Here is a 13,787-nt window from a genome sequence, read left to right as displayed (position 1 = left end):
TCTTACGTTAGTAGCCTTCTTTTGTCTAGGAATGCATTCTTAACTTGTACTTGTCCTAGGTGAGGTTGTTACGAATTCCGAATGTGAAACAATCTGGATAAAATTAATTACCAAAGCCGGGTCAAATGTGGTAATCGTAAACTTTTCTAGATCGCCATGGTCAGGAACTCTAGTAGCAGAGTGCTTCAGAGGAAACTTGCAGAATTTCGTGAATAAGTTTCCTGATTACGTAATAGGGGAAAACTTTAATTTGCCATCTATAGAATGGCAGAATCATGAGCTCAAAACTGGTGCCTGAGATAGGGATTCGAGGGATTCGTATGGCACTATTCTGCATGTGCTTTCTGAAAACTACTTCTAGCAGATAGAGAACCATTACTTAGCGTGGAGGAGGGCATAAATAATCATAAGGGGATGATATAATCGATGACTACGTCTGTTATACAGACTGTTACGAGCGGTACGAAAATTTTTTTGCTTAGCAAGAGCGTCGGTATATAAATCAAAAAGTATCTGAGGATTCAACGTCAGATATTCAAAGCTGAGGACCGAGATGTGGACCAAAATGGATAAAATACAAATCTCTTTTCAATACGACTTACACATCCAGGGGCTTATGCTCCAAGCAAGGTTTTGTGTGGAGGGAAAGATCCACAGTGATTCAATAGCCGTGTTAGGAAGTTGCTACGTCGTTTTTTTTTTTTTTTTTTTTTTTTTTTTTTGAGTGATCAGTCCTCTTAAATGGTTTGATGCGACCAGCTACGAACTTCTCTCTTTTGCCAACCTCAAAGTAGCACTTGCACCCTCAATTATTTATTGGACATATTCCAGTCTCTGTCTTCCCCTGCAACTTTTACCCTCTACAGCTTACTACAGTACGACGGAAATTATTTCCTGTGTTTATAAAACATGCTCTGTTACTCTGTCCCTTCTTCTTGTCAGTGATTTCCATGCGTTCCTTTCTTTACCGATTCTGAGGGGAACCTCTTCATTCCATAGCTTTTCATACCATCATATTTTCGACGTTATTCTGTATCACCATATCTCAAACGATTCGATTTCCTTTTGTTCCAGTTTTCTTACCGCCCGTGATTTACTACCGTACAATGCTGTGCTGCCAACGACATTCTCAGGTATTTCTTTCTCAGATTAAGGCCTATTTCTTACGTTAGTAGCCTTCTTTTGTCTAGGAATGCATTCTTAACTTGTACTTGTCCGCTTTGTATGTCCTCCTTGCTTCATTCGACTATTTTCCTTTCAAGGTAACTGAATTCCTTTACTTCGTCTACTTTTTTATCAACAGTTTCGATTTTAACGTTGTTAAGGCGTATTTACCACTGCTCTTGAATTTTATCGCTTTGTTCACATCTTCGCTCTCAGAAATGAATTTTTGATGTTGACTACTGAGATACTCTGCTATTTGTGTCCTTTCGGAATAGCCAGTGTTATTACCAATCTCATTACTGATATCTTTTTACTCAACTCTTAATCACACTCGTAAATCCTTATTTTATTTCTATCCTTCATTGTTACTCGACGTGCAGGTTGCATACTAGTGGAGAGAAACACTATTCTTGCCTTCCGCCCTTTTTAATCCGAGCATTTCATTCTAGGTCTTCCATTCTGTTGTTATCGCTTGGTTCTTTCCTTACAGCTACCCATTTTTTGTGGAATTTCAAGCATCTTACACCATTCTATGTGGCCTAGTACTTTCAGTAGGTGGGTAAATCCTGAAAAAATGTCTTGAGTCTTGCCTCAATCACAAGCGTAACGTCGTAAATGCCACGTTGGTGCCTTTACTTTTCCCAAACCCAAACTAATCGTTGACTAAAATTCCTCTGTGTATTATTATTATCAGCTACTTTGATGCATTTGCTGTTAAGCTGATGGTAACCCTACTGCTCGTAAAGTTCTCAAATTTATATGCATTCGATTTCTTCAGAATTATGATAACCATATTCTTCCAAAACTCCGATCGTGTACCTCCCGTCTCAAAAATCGTACACGATAACTTGAATAATTGTTTAATTGCCATCTACCCAATGATTTTGGAAATTCTGAAGCAATGTTATCCATCTCTACTGACCTGTCTCTTCGCAAATCTTCCAGAGCTGCACCAAACTCTGACTCTAATGCAGCATGTCCTATGTCTTTCATATCCATAACCTTTTCCTACATCACATTAGCGTCCAGTTCCTTCCTGTAGTGCCCTCATTGTACTCTCTCCCCCTACCCGTTCATCTCTTGAGCCCTTGATGTTGCTGGCCTTCCTGTTAATTCCCTGAAAGCTGTTTTGACTTTTCTTTAAGCTGTATCTGTTGTCTTTCTGCTTTAGTTTCCCCGCGCTTCCTGTTAATTTCATTGTCAAGTTGTTTTAATTGCTGTAGTCCTCTCCTTCCAGGTCTTTTTTAAAAAAAATTTCCTCCTTTGTCAGTTAACTGAAATATTTCTTAAAAAGCCGGCCGGTGTGGCCGTGCGGTTCTAGGCGCTTCAGTCTGGAACCGCGTGACCGCTACGGTCGCAGGTTCGAATCCTGCCTCGGGCATAGATGTCTGTGATGTCCTTAGGTTAGTTAGATTTAAGTAGTTCTAAGTTCTAGGGGACTGATGACCTCAGATGTTAAGTCCCATAGTGCTGAGAGCCATTTCTTAAAAAGCCTCGTTCCAGATTGTTAGTACTGAGCGTATTCTTATATGGATGTGAAACGTGAACGATAAACAGTACAGGAAAAAGAGACTATAAGAATGCTGAATATTAGATAGGTAAATCGCATAACGAATCAACTGTTACTGCCTCATTCTGGGGAGTAAAGAGCTTCCTGGCACAACTCATCTAAACAAAGGAATAGTTTAATAGAATATTTCGGTAGGCATCACGGAAGAGTTAATTCGGTAATGGAGACCAAGGCGTGACTACTGTAAGCTACTGTAAGTGGGTATAGTCTGCAGTAATCACGCAGACATGAAGAACGTCACACAGAATAGCTTTCATTCAAATGGCTCTGAGCACCATGGGACTTAACATCGGAGGTCATCACTCCGCTAGATTTTAGAATTACTTAAACCTAACTAACCCAAGGACATCACACACATCCACGCCCGAGGCAGGATTCGAACCTGCTTCCGTAGCGGTCGCACGGTTCCAGACTGAAGCGCCTAGAACCGCTCTGCCACTCCGGCCGGCTATCTTTCATTCTTCGGACTCAAAACTAGAACAACATTAATATCATAAACGACTTTCATGAACTTCAGATGCAGTATTACATACCCTTAAACTTGATTAAAGCGTTCTAGAGAAGATAATGTTGAGTAATACTATCAGAACATTTTCTGAGGTACACTTTTAATTGTAGATATCGCGGTTCGTTTTGTGTACTATGTAACCGGAATGCTTCCAGCCTGCTGTTGTGTAAACGTCTTCTCCCCGCGGCCGTGTGCTTTCTCCCGGTGTATGCATTACTTTTCCAGCGCCTCTCGGATAGAGCAGGGCACACGCGGCCCCGCTCCGGTGAGCGATCGCCCCGCCGCCGGCACGACCCACGACCCACGACCCGGTAGCGGCGCCTTTGTGGCTGCGCCTGCCGGCACGACCCGCGCTCTGTCCATATAGCGTTCAAGTGGCCGGCGGGCCGGGCCGGGCCGGGCTATCGATTTATTCCCCACGGAGCGGCCGACGCGCTGCTCCCGTCCGCTTCCCAGGCCGGCAGCCCGGCTGGGCGGCCGAGACAGACCGTGGTCCCCAGGCGCGGCACGCTTACGCTATCCGGTCCAAATTATGCGGACTCCTATCACTGGACGTTAACACACTGAAGAGCCAAAGAAACTAATATACAGGGTGTTTCAAAAATGACCGGTATATTTGAAACGGCAATAAAAACTAAACGAGCAGCGATAGAAATACACCGTTTGTTGCAATATGCTTGGGACAACAGTACATTTTCAGGCGGACAAACTTTCGCAGTTACAGTAGTTACAATTTTCAACAACAGATGGCGCTGCAAGTGATGTGAAAGATATAGAAGACAACGCAGTCTCTGGGTGCGCCATTCTGTACGTCGTCTTTCTGCTGTAAGCGTGTGCTGTTCACAACGTAGGAGTGTGCTGTGGACAACATGGTTTATTCCTTAGATCAGAGGACTGTTCTGGTGTTGGAATTCCACCACCTAGAACACAGTGTTGTTGCAACAAGATGAAGTTTTCAACGGAGGTTTAATGTAACCAAAGGACCGAAAAGCGATACAATAAAGGATCTGTTTGAAAAATTTCAACGGACTGGGAACGTGACGGATGAACGTGCTGGAAAGGTAGGACGACCACGTACGGCAACCACAGAAGGCAACGCGCAGCTAGTGCAGCAGGTGATCCAACAGCGGCCTCGCGTTTCCGTTCGCCGTGTTGCAGCTGCGGTCCAAATGACGCCAACGTCCACGTATCGTCTCATGCGCCAGAGTTTACACCTCTATCCATACAAAATTCAAACGCGGCAACCCCTCAGCGCCGCTACCATTGCTGCACGAGAGACATTCGCTAACGATATAGTGCACAGGATTGATGACGGCGATATGCATGTGGGCAGCATTTGGTTTACTGACGAAGCTTATTTTTACCTGGACGGCTTCGTCAATAAACAGAACTGGCGCATATGGGGAACCGAAAAGCCCCATGTTGCAGTCCCATCGTCCTGGCATCCTCGAAAAGTACTGGTCTGGGCCGCCATTTCTTCCAAAGGAATCATTGGCCCATTTTTCAGATCCGAAACGATTACTGCATCTCGCTATCTAGAAATTCTTCATGAATTTGTGGCGGTACAAACTGCCTTAGACGACACTGCAAACACTTCGTGGTTTATGCAAGATGGTGCCCGGCCACATCGCACGGCCGACGTCTTTAATTTCCTGAATGAATATTTCGATGATCGTGTGATTGCTTTGGGCTATCCGAAACAAACAGGAGGCGGCGTGGATCGGCCTCCCTATTCGCCAGACATGAACCCCTGTGACTTCTTTCTGTGGGGACACTTGAAAGACCAGGCGTACCGCCAGAATCCAGAAACAATTGAACAACTGAAGCAGTACATCTCATCTGCATGTGAAGCCATTCCGCCAGACACGTTGTCAAAGGTTTCGGGTAATTTCATTCAGAGACTACGCCATATTATTGCTACGCATGTTGGATATGTGGAAAATATCGTACTATAGAGTTTCCCAGACCGCAGCGCCATCTGTTGTTGACAATTGTAACTACTACAGGGCCTCCGTGAGTATGCAAAAGTGTCGCAACAAGATGTGGTATGAACTCGAATAATATCTCAAGGAGTGATGGAAGGAACTGACACCATGAATCCTGCTGGATTGCCCATAAATCCGTTAGATTACGAGTGGGTGGAGGTATCTTCTGAACAGCAAGTTGCTAGCTATCCTAGATGTGCTCAATAATGTTCTTGACTGGGGAGTTTATTGGCCAGCGAAAATGTTTAAACTCATAAGAGTGTTCTTGGAGCCACTCTGTAGCAATTCCTTTCAGATTACGCTGATACAATAGCTCCCTACTTAGCAATCATATACAAGTGCTTGCCCACCGATAGATCTGTACCTACAGATTGGAAAATTGCGCAGGTCGCACCAGTGTTTAAGAAGGGTAGTAGGAGTAATCCATCGAACTACAGACCTGTATCATTGACGTCGGTTTCCAGTAGGGTTTTGGAGCATATACTGTATTCAAACATTATGAATCACCTCGAAGGGAACGATCTACTGATACGTAATCAGCATGGTTTCAGAAAACATCGTTCTTGTGCAACGCAGCTAGCTCTTTATTCGCACGAAGTAATGGCCGCTATCGACAGGGGATTTCAAGTTGATTCCGTATCTATAGATTTCCGGAAAGCTTTTGACACCGTTCCTCAGAAGCGACTTCTAATCAAGCTGCGGGCCTATGGGGTATCGTCTCAGTTGTGCGACTGGATTCGTGATTTCCTGTCAGGAAGGTCGCAGTTCGTAGTAATAGACGGCAAATCATCGAGTAAAACTGAAGTGATATTAGGTGTTCCCCAGGGAAGCGTCCTGGGACCTCTGCTGTTCCTTATCTATATAAATGACCTGGGTGACAATCTGAGCAGTTCTCTTAGGTTGTTCACAGATGATGCTGTAATTTACCGTCTAGTAAGGTCATCCGAAGACCAGTGTCAGTTGCAAAGCGATTTATAAAAGATTGCTGTATGGTGTGGCAAGTGGCAGTTGACGCTAAATAACGAAAAATGTGAGGTGAGCCACATGAGTTCCAAAAGAAATCCTTTGGAATTCGATTACTCGATAAATAGTACAATTCTCAAGGCTGTCAATTCAACTAAGTACCTGGGTGCTAAAATTACGAACAACTTCAGTTGGAAAGACCACATAGATAATACTGTGGGGAAGGCGAGCCAAAGGTTGTATTTCATTGACAGCATACTTAGAAGATGCAACAAGTCCACTAAAGAGACAGCTTACACTAAACTCGTTCGTCCTCTGTTAGAATATTGCTGCGCGGTGTGGGATCCTTACCAGGTGGGATTGACGGAGGACATCGAAAGAGTGCAAAAAAGGGCAGCTCGTTTTGTATTATCACGTAATAGGGGAGAGGGTGTGGCAGATATGATACGTGAGTTGGGATGGAAGTCATTAAAGCAAAGACTTTTTTCGTCGCGGCGAGATCTATTTACGAAGTTTCAGTCACCAACTTTCTCTTCCGAATGCGAAAATATTTTGCTGATCCCAACATACATAGGCAGGAGTGATCATCAAAATAAAATAAGAGAAATCAGAGCTCGAACAGAAAGGTTTAGGTGTTCGTTTTTCCCGCGCGCTGTTCGGGAGTGGAATGGTAGGGAGATAGTATGATTGTGGTTCGATGACCCCTCTGCCAAGCACTTAAATGTGAATTGCAGATTAATCATGTAGATGTAGATGTAGATGGCAGTATGGGATGTCGCATTGTCCTGCTGGAATTGCCCAAGTTCGTCGGAATGCACAATGGACATGGTTCAAATGGTTCAAATGGCTCTGAGCACTATGGGACTTAACATCTGTTGTCATCAGTCCCCTAGAACTTAGAACTAGTTAAACCTAACTAAGGACATCACATACATCCATGCCCGAGGCAGGATTCGAACCTGCGACCGTAGCGGTCACGCGGTTCCAGACTGAAGCGCTTATAACCGCACGGCCACACCGGCCGGCCCACACAATGGACTTGAATGACTGCAGGTGATCAGACAGGATGCTTACGTACGTGTCACATGTCAGAGACGTATCTAGACGTATCAGAGGTCCCATACCACTCCAACTGCACACGCCCTGCATCATTACAGAGCATCCACCAGCTTGAAGAGTCTCCTGCTGACATGCAGGTTCCATGGATTCGCGAAATTGTCTCCATATTCGTACACGTCCATCCGCTCGATACAATTTGAAACGAGACTCGTCCGACCAAACAACATGTTTCCAGTCATCAACAGTCCAATGTCGGTGTTGACGGGCCCAGGCGAGGCGTAAAGCTTTGTGTCGCGCAGTCATCAAGGGTTCACGAGGGGACCTTCGGCTCCGAAAGCCCATATCGACGATGTTTCGTTTCGCACGCTGACATTTGTTGATGGCCCAGCACTGAAATCTGGAGGATTCCCTTCAGTCGTCGTTGGTCCCGTTCTTGTAGGATCTTTTTCCAGCTACGGTGATGCCGGAGATCTGATGTTTTACCGGATTCCTGTAACACAGTACACTCGAGAAATGGTCGTACGGTAAAATCCCCACTTCATCGCTATCTCGGACATACTGTGTCCCATCGCTCGTGCGCCAACTACACTCCTGGAAATTGAAATAAGAACACCGTGAATTCATTGTCCCAGGAAGGGGAAACTTTATTGACACATTCCTGGGGTCAGATACATCACATGATCACACTGACAGAACCACAGGCACATAGACACAGGCAACAGAGCATGCACAATGTCGGCACTAGTACAGTGTATATCCACCTTTCGCAGCAATGCAGGATGCTATTCTCCCATGGAGACGATCGTAGAGATGCTGGATGTAGTCCTGTGGAACGGCTTGCCATGCCATTTCCACCTGGCGCCTCAGTTGGACCAGCGTTCGTGCTGGACGTGCAGACCGCGTGAGACGACGCTTCATCCAGTCCCAAACATGCTCAATGGGGGACAGATCCGGAGATCTTGCTGGCCAGGGTAGTTGACTTACACCTTCTAGAGCACGTTGGGTGGCACGGGATACATGCGGACGTGCATTGTCCTGTTGGAACAGCAAGTTCCCTTGCCGGTCTAGGAATGGTAGAACGATGGGTTCGATGACGGTTTGGATGTACCGTGCACTATTCAGTGTCCCCTCGACGATCACCAGTGGTGTACGGCCAGTGCAGGAGATCGCTCCCCACACCATGATGCCGGGTGTTGGCCCTGTGTGCCTCGGTCGTATTCAGTCCTGATTGTGGCGCTCACCTACACGGCGCCAAACACGCATACGACCATCATTGGCACCAAGGCAGAAGCGACTCTCATCGCTGAAGACGACACGTCTCCATTCGTCCCTCCATTCACGCCTGTCGCGACACCACTGGAGGCGGGCTGCACGATGTTGGGGCGTGAGCGGAAGACGGCCTAACAGTGTGCGGGACCGTAGCCCAGCTTCATGGAGACGGTTGCGAATGGTCCTCGCCGATACCCCAGGAGCAACAGTGTCCCTAATTTGCTGGGAAGTGGCGGTGCGGTCCCCTACGGCACTGCGTAGGATCCTCCGGTCTTGGCGTGCATCCGTGCGTCGCTGCGGTCCGGTCCCAGGTCGACGGGCACGTGCACCTTCCGCCGACCACTGGCGACAACATCGATGTACTGTGGAGACCTCACGCCCCACGTGTTGAGCAATTCGGCGGTACGTCCACCCGGCCTCCCGCATGCCCACTATACGCCCTCGCTCAAAGTCCGTCAACTGCACATACGGTTCACGTCCACGCTGTCGCGGCATGCTACCAGTGTTAAAGACTGCGATGGAGCTCCGTATGCCACGGCAAACTGGCTGACACTGACGGCAGCGGTGCACAAATGCTGCGCAGCTAGCGCCATTCGACGGCCAACACCGCGGTTCCTGGTGTGTCTGCTGTGCCGTGCGTGTGATCATTGCTTGTACAGCCCTCTCGCAGTGTCCTGAGCAAGTATGGTGGGTCTGACACACCGGTGTCAATGTGTTCTTTTTTCCATTTCCAGGAGTGTATAACATCACGTTCAAACTCACTTAAATCTTGATAGCCTGCCATTGCAGCAGAAGTAACCAATCTGACAACTGCTCCAGACTCATTGTCTTACATAGGCATTGCCGACAGCAGCGCCGTCTTCTGCCTGTTTACATATCTCTGTATTTTAATACGCATGCCTATACTAGTTTCTTTGTCACTTCAGTGTATAAGTAGCGTGAATCCTTCGTCTTTACGACGGCCTGAACTCTACTGTGGACACTTTCAATGAGATGTCCGAATGTCTGTGGAGCAATGGCCGCCCATTCGTTAACTTGAGGATTTGCTGCGAAGGAGAGGAGGGGATCCAGTAAGCACTCTGGGGGCGTACCGGGATGAGTCGCTCAAGATGTGAATCGGGTGTTTCCGGATGCAATGAAGACCACAGGTTGCAGTCAACCGCAGCTGGTGGCTCATGCTGGTATTTACGATGTGTGTCGCTTAGGCTCGGAAGAGATTATCTCTAGTTTCGGGCAGCTAGCTGAAATAGTAAAGACTGCCGGTCTTTCTTGCGAGATGAAGTATAGCTCACCATCTCTAGTATCGCCTGCAGACTACGATCATTTGGTACAGAGCCTATTGGAGGGTCTGAATCAGAAGCTCAGGCGGTTCTGCGATTGTGTAGATTGCAGATTCCTCGACTTGCGCCATAGAGTGATGCGTTTCCAGATTCCTGTGAATAGATCACGTGTCCACCACATACAGAAAGTGGCTACAAGGGAAGGGGAGGGGGCTGTGTGGAAGGGTCTGGGTGTTTTTTTAGGTTACAGGGTCCCGGGAACGTGCAGTAAGGGCTTTCGTTTAAAAGTCTGCAGGACTAATATAGGGAGAGCGTACACATAGGAACAATCAATATTGAAGCTGTAAACTGTCGTAGCTGCGTTGGAAAAGGAGCAGAGCTCCAATCGCTAACAGAAATCATTGAATCTCAAATTGTTATAGGTTAAGCTGGCTAAGCCGGAAATACTTTCAGCCAAAATTTTGCAAAGGACCTAACTGTGTTCAGAAAGGATAGGATAGATTAAACACAGTTGGTGGTGGAGTGTTTATTGCTGTCAGAAGCAGTTTACCTTGTAGTTAAACTGATGTAGATAGTTACTGTGAGTTAATATTGGTAGAGTTTATACTTGACAACCAGAAAAAAAATTAATAATTGGTTCCTTTTACCGACCCCGACTCAGATGACAGTTGCTAAACAGCTCAAAGAAAACTTCCAAATAGATATTTCACTCATATAATTGTAGTTGGTGCTGCCTTCAATCCGTCCAAGATATGTTTGCGGGAAAACGTGTTTAAAGACGATGATAGTCACAAACCATCGTCTGAAATCATTTTGAATGCCTTCTCACAAAAATTGTTTTGAGCCCCTAGTTCACGATCCCATTCGAAGTGTAAATGGTTGCGGAAACATACTTGACTTCTTAGCAACCAATACTCTTGACCAGATAAGCAGCATCATGACAGATACAGTGATCAGTGACTCAGCTAGACTGAATACCGTAACATCCAAACCCACCAAAAAACCCGCAAAATACATGTATTTAAAAAAGCAGATAAAATTCGCTTGACATCTCCCTAAGAGACAGTCTACACTCCTTCCAGTCTGACTATTGCAAGTAAGCTGTTTAGGTTTTTATGTTGGTAATGCCACGTAGTACTCTGTATGAAAATCACTGACTGTGCTGTGTGCAGTCTGTGATTTTCATACAGAGCACTACGTTGCATTACCAACATAAAAACTTAAACAGCCTACTTACATGGCACATAAAAACCTAAACAGCCTACTTATACTATGTATGCACAGACCAGATAGGTTTCAGTTCAGAGAAATAGTATAGACGTCAATTGAGAGATCTACAGCAAATAAATTAATTAGAGATTCCTCATAGTACACAGAAGAAGTCAGAACACTATTGCAGAAGCAACAAAAAAACTATACCAAATTTAAGTGATTGCAAAATCCCTAAGATTGGCGAAGTTTCCCAGAAGCTCGAAATTTAACGCGAACTTCAAGACGCTTTTAATAGATTCCTCAATAAAACTCTGTCTCGAAATCTGGCAGAAAACACAAAGATACTGTGGTTATACGTACAGTACAGCAATGGTAAGGCGCTATCAATACATTCACTGCACGATAACAATAGTGATTTTATTGATGACACCGCCACTAAAGCAGATTTACTAAACACGTTTTTCCAAGATTTCTTCACAAAAGAAGAGGAAGTAAATATTCTAGAATTCTAATCAAGAACGACTGCCAACATGGGATCCGTAATGTGGCGAAGCAGCTTAAAACACTTAAGAAAGGCAATGCTTGCGGTCAAGTTCCTTTCAGAGTATGCTCATACAGTAGCTCCATGCTTAGCAGTCATGTACAACCGCTCGCTTGTAGGAAGATCCGAATCCAGAGGTTTGAAAGTTACACACTTCACACCAAAACCCAAGAAAGGAAGTAGGACTAATCCGCTGAATTAGAGACCCATATCATTAATGTTGATTTGCAGTAGGATTCTGGAACACGTATTGTGCTCGCACATTATGAATCACCTCGAGGAAAACGATTTATTGACAAATAGCCAACTCGGATTCAGTAAATGTAGTACTTGTGAAACACAAATCCCTCTTTATTCTCTGGAAATAATGAGTGCTTTCGATAGAGGACGTCACCCCATATTTTTAGATTTCCAGAAGACTTATGGCACCTTTACTCACTAAAGACTGCTCATTAAATTGTATGTCTGTGGAGTGTTGTCTCAGTTGTTTGACTAGGCTCGTGATTTCCTTTCATAAAGGTCACAGATCGTAGCAACTGACAGAAATTCGTCGAGTAAAACAGAAGTAGTATCCAACGTTCCCCAAGGAACTGCTATAGGCCCTCTGTTGTTCCTGACCGACATACACGATTTAGGAGACAACCTGAGCAGTCCTCTTAGATTGTTTGCAGACGATGCTGTCATTTACCTTCATGTAATGTCATCAGGTTATCAAAAGGAGCTGCAAAATGATTTAGACAAGATATCTATAAGGTGCAAACAGTTGCAGTTGACTCTAAATCATGGAAACAGTGAAGTAATCCTCATGAGCACTAAAAGTAATCCACTCAATTTCAGTTAAACGATAAATCATACAAATCTAAAGGCTGTAAAATCAGTTAAAAACCTACAAATTGTAATTACGAATAATTAAAATGGGAAGGATCACGTAGATAATATTGTTGGAAAGCAAACCAAAGACTGCGATTAATTGGCAGAATACGTAGAAAATGTAACAGGTTTAGTAAAGAAGTTGCTCACACTGCACTTGTCCACGCTCTTCTGGAGTACTGCTGTGCGGTCTGAGGTCTGCATCAGACAGGATCGACGGCGGACACCAAAAAAGTGCAAAGAAGGACAGCTCGTTTTGTATTATCGCGTAATAGGGGAGGGAGTGCCACGAATATGATACAGGGATTGAGGTGGCAGTCATTACAAGAGCGGTAGGACCTTCTTACAAATTTCAATCACCAACTTTTCCTGAGGATGTGGAAATACTTTATTGGACCCCACCTACACAGGGAGAAATAATCATCATAATAAAATAAAATAAATTAGAGCTCGCACGGAAAAAATTTAAGTCTTCGTTTTTCCCGTGTGCTGTTTGAAAGGGGGACGATAGAGAAGTAGATTAAAGGTGTTGCGATCGATCCTCTGCCAGGCACTTACTTGTGAATTTGTGAATTGCAAAGTAATCATGGAGATGTAGATGTAGATTTCCCCTTCCAGAGAAGGTTGTGATGTTCGACGCTGGGGCTTAGAGCGAAAACGACGTTGTAGCTCACGCAGAAAGCGTACCCGAAGATTTGTATCGGGACTGGGCAGCCCACTCCATTACAGGAATGTTATTGCCCACAAACATTGCGTCACAGATGATGCTTTATGAAAGCGTGCACTCTCATGTTTGTGCACCCATCGTCTCTTTACCGTTTCCCTGCTGTACACGGTACATAATTCTGTAGAATGTGTTCACTTCTTCCGTATTTAGCGTTTCCTTAAGGGCATTAAGGGGAGCACACCTGCTCCGTACTTCACTGCTGGCGCTACACATGATGGCAAGTAGCGTTCTCCAGGGACTCCTCAAAGCCAACGGATTGCCACTGGGTACAGCGCGATTCATTTAATCACTTTGTTCCTGTCGTTCTTTACACCATCTCAAGCGTCACTAAGCAAAGACTACAGATGTGTGACTTATGAGGAGCCGCTCGACCTTGTACCCCATTCTTTTTAATTCCTCACCCACACTCATTGTGCTACCTGGGTTGCTGGTAGCACTACTGAATTCGCCAATTATTCCTTCCTCTGATTTCACGCAATCTTTTACAACCACTCTCCGCGTTTCTCGACGATCCCTTTCCGTCAGTACATGGGATCCGGTTGGTGTCGGCACAGCTGTGACTGTTCCTTCGCGTTTGCACTTGACAGTCACATCACCAAAAGTAAACGTGGGCAGCTTTATAATTGTTAACATATCTCA

General features: G+C 45.2%; 1 pseudogene; it reads right to left on the bottom strand.

Annotated features, from left to right (window-relative positions):
- LOC126092822 (60S ribosomal protein L13a-like) overlaps positions 1–13,787 on the bottom strand; it is a 154,341-nt pseudogene that overhangs the window by 57,652 nt on the left and 82,902 nt on the right.

This window comes from Schistocerca cancellata, chromosome 7 (genome assembly GCF_023864275.1).
Source record: "Schistocerca cancellata isolate TAMUIC-IGC-003103 chromosome 7, iqSchCanc2.1, whole genome shotgun sequence".
Taxonomy (NCBI): Eukaryota; Metazoa; Arthropoda; class Insecta; order Orthoptera; family Acrididae; genus Schistocerca; species Schistocerca cancellata.
This window is presented reverse-complemented; position numbering and strand designations above follow the sequence as displayed.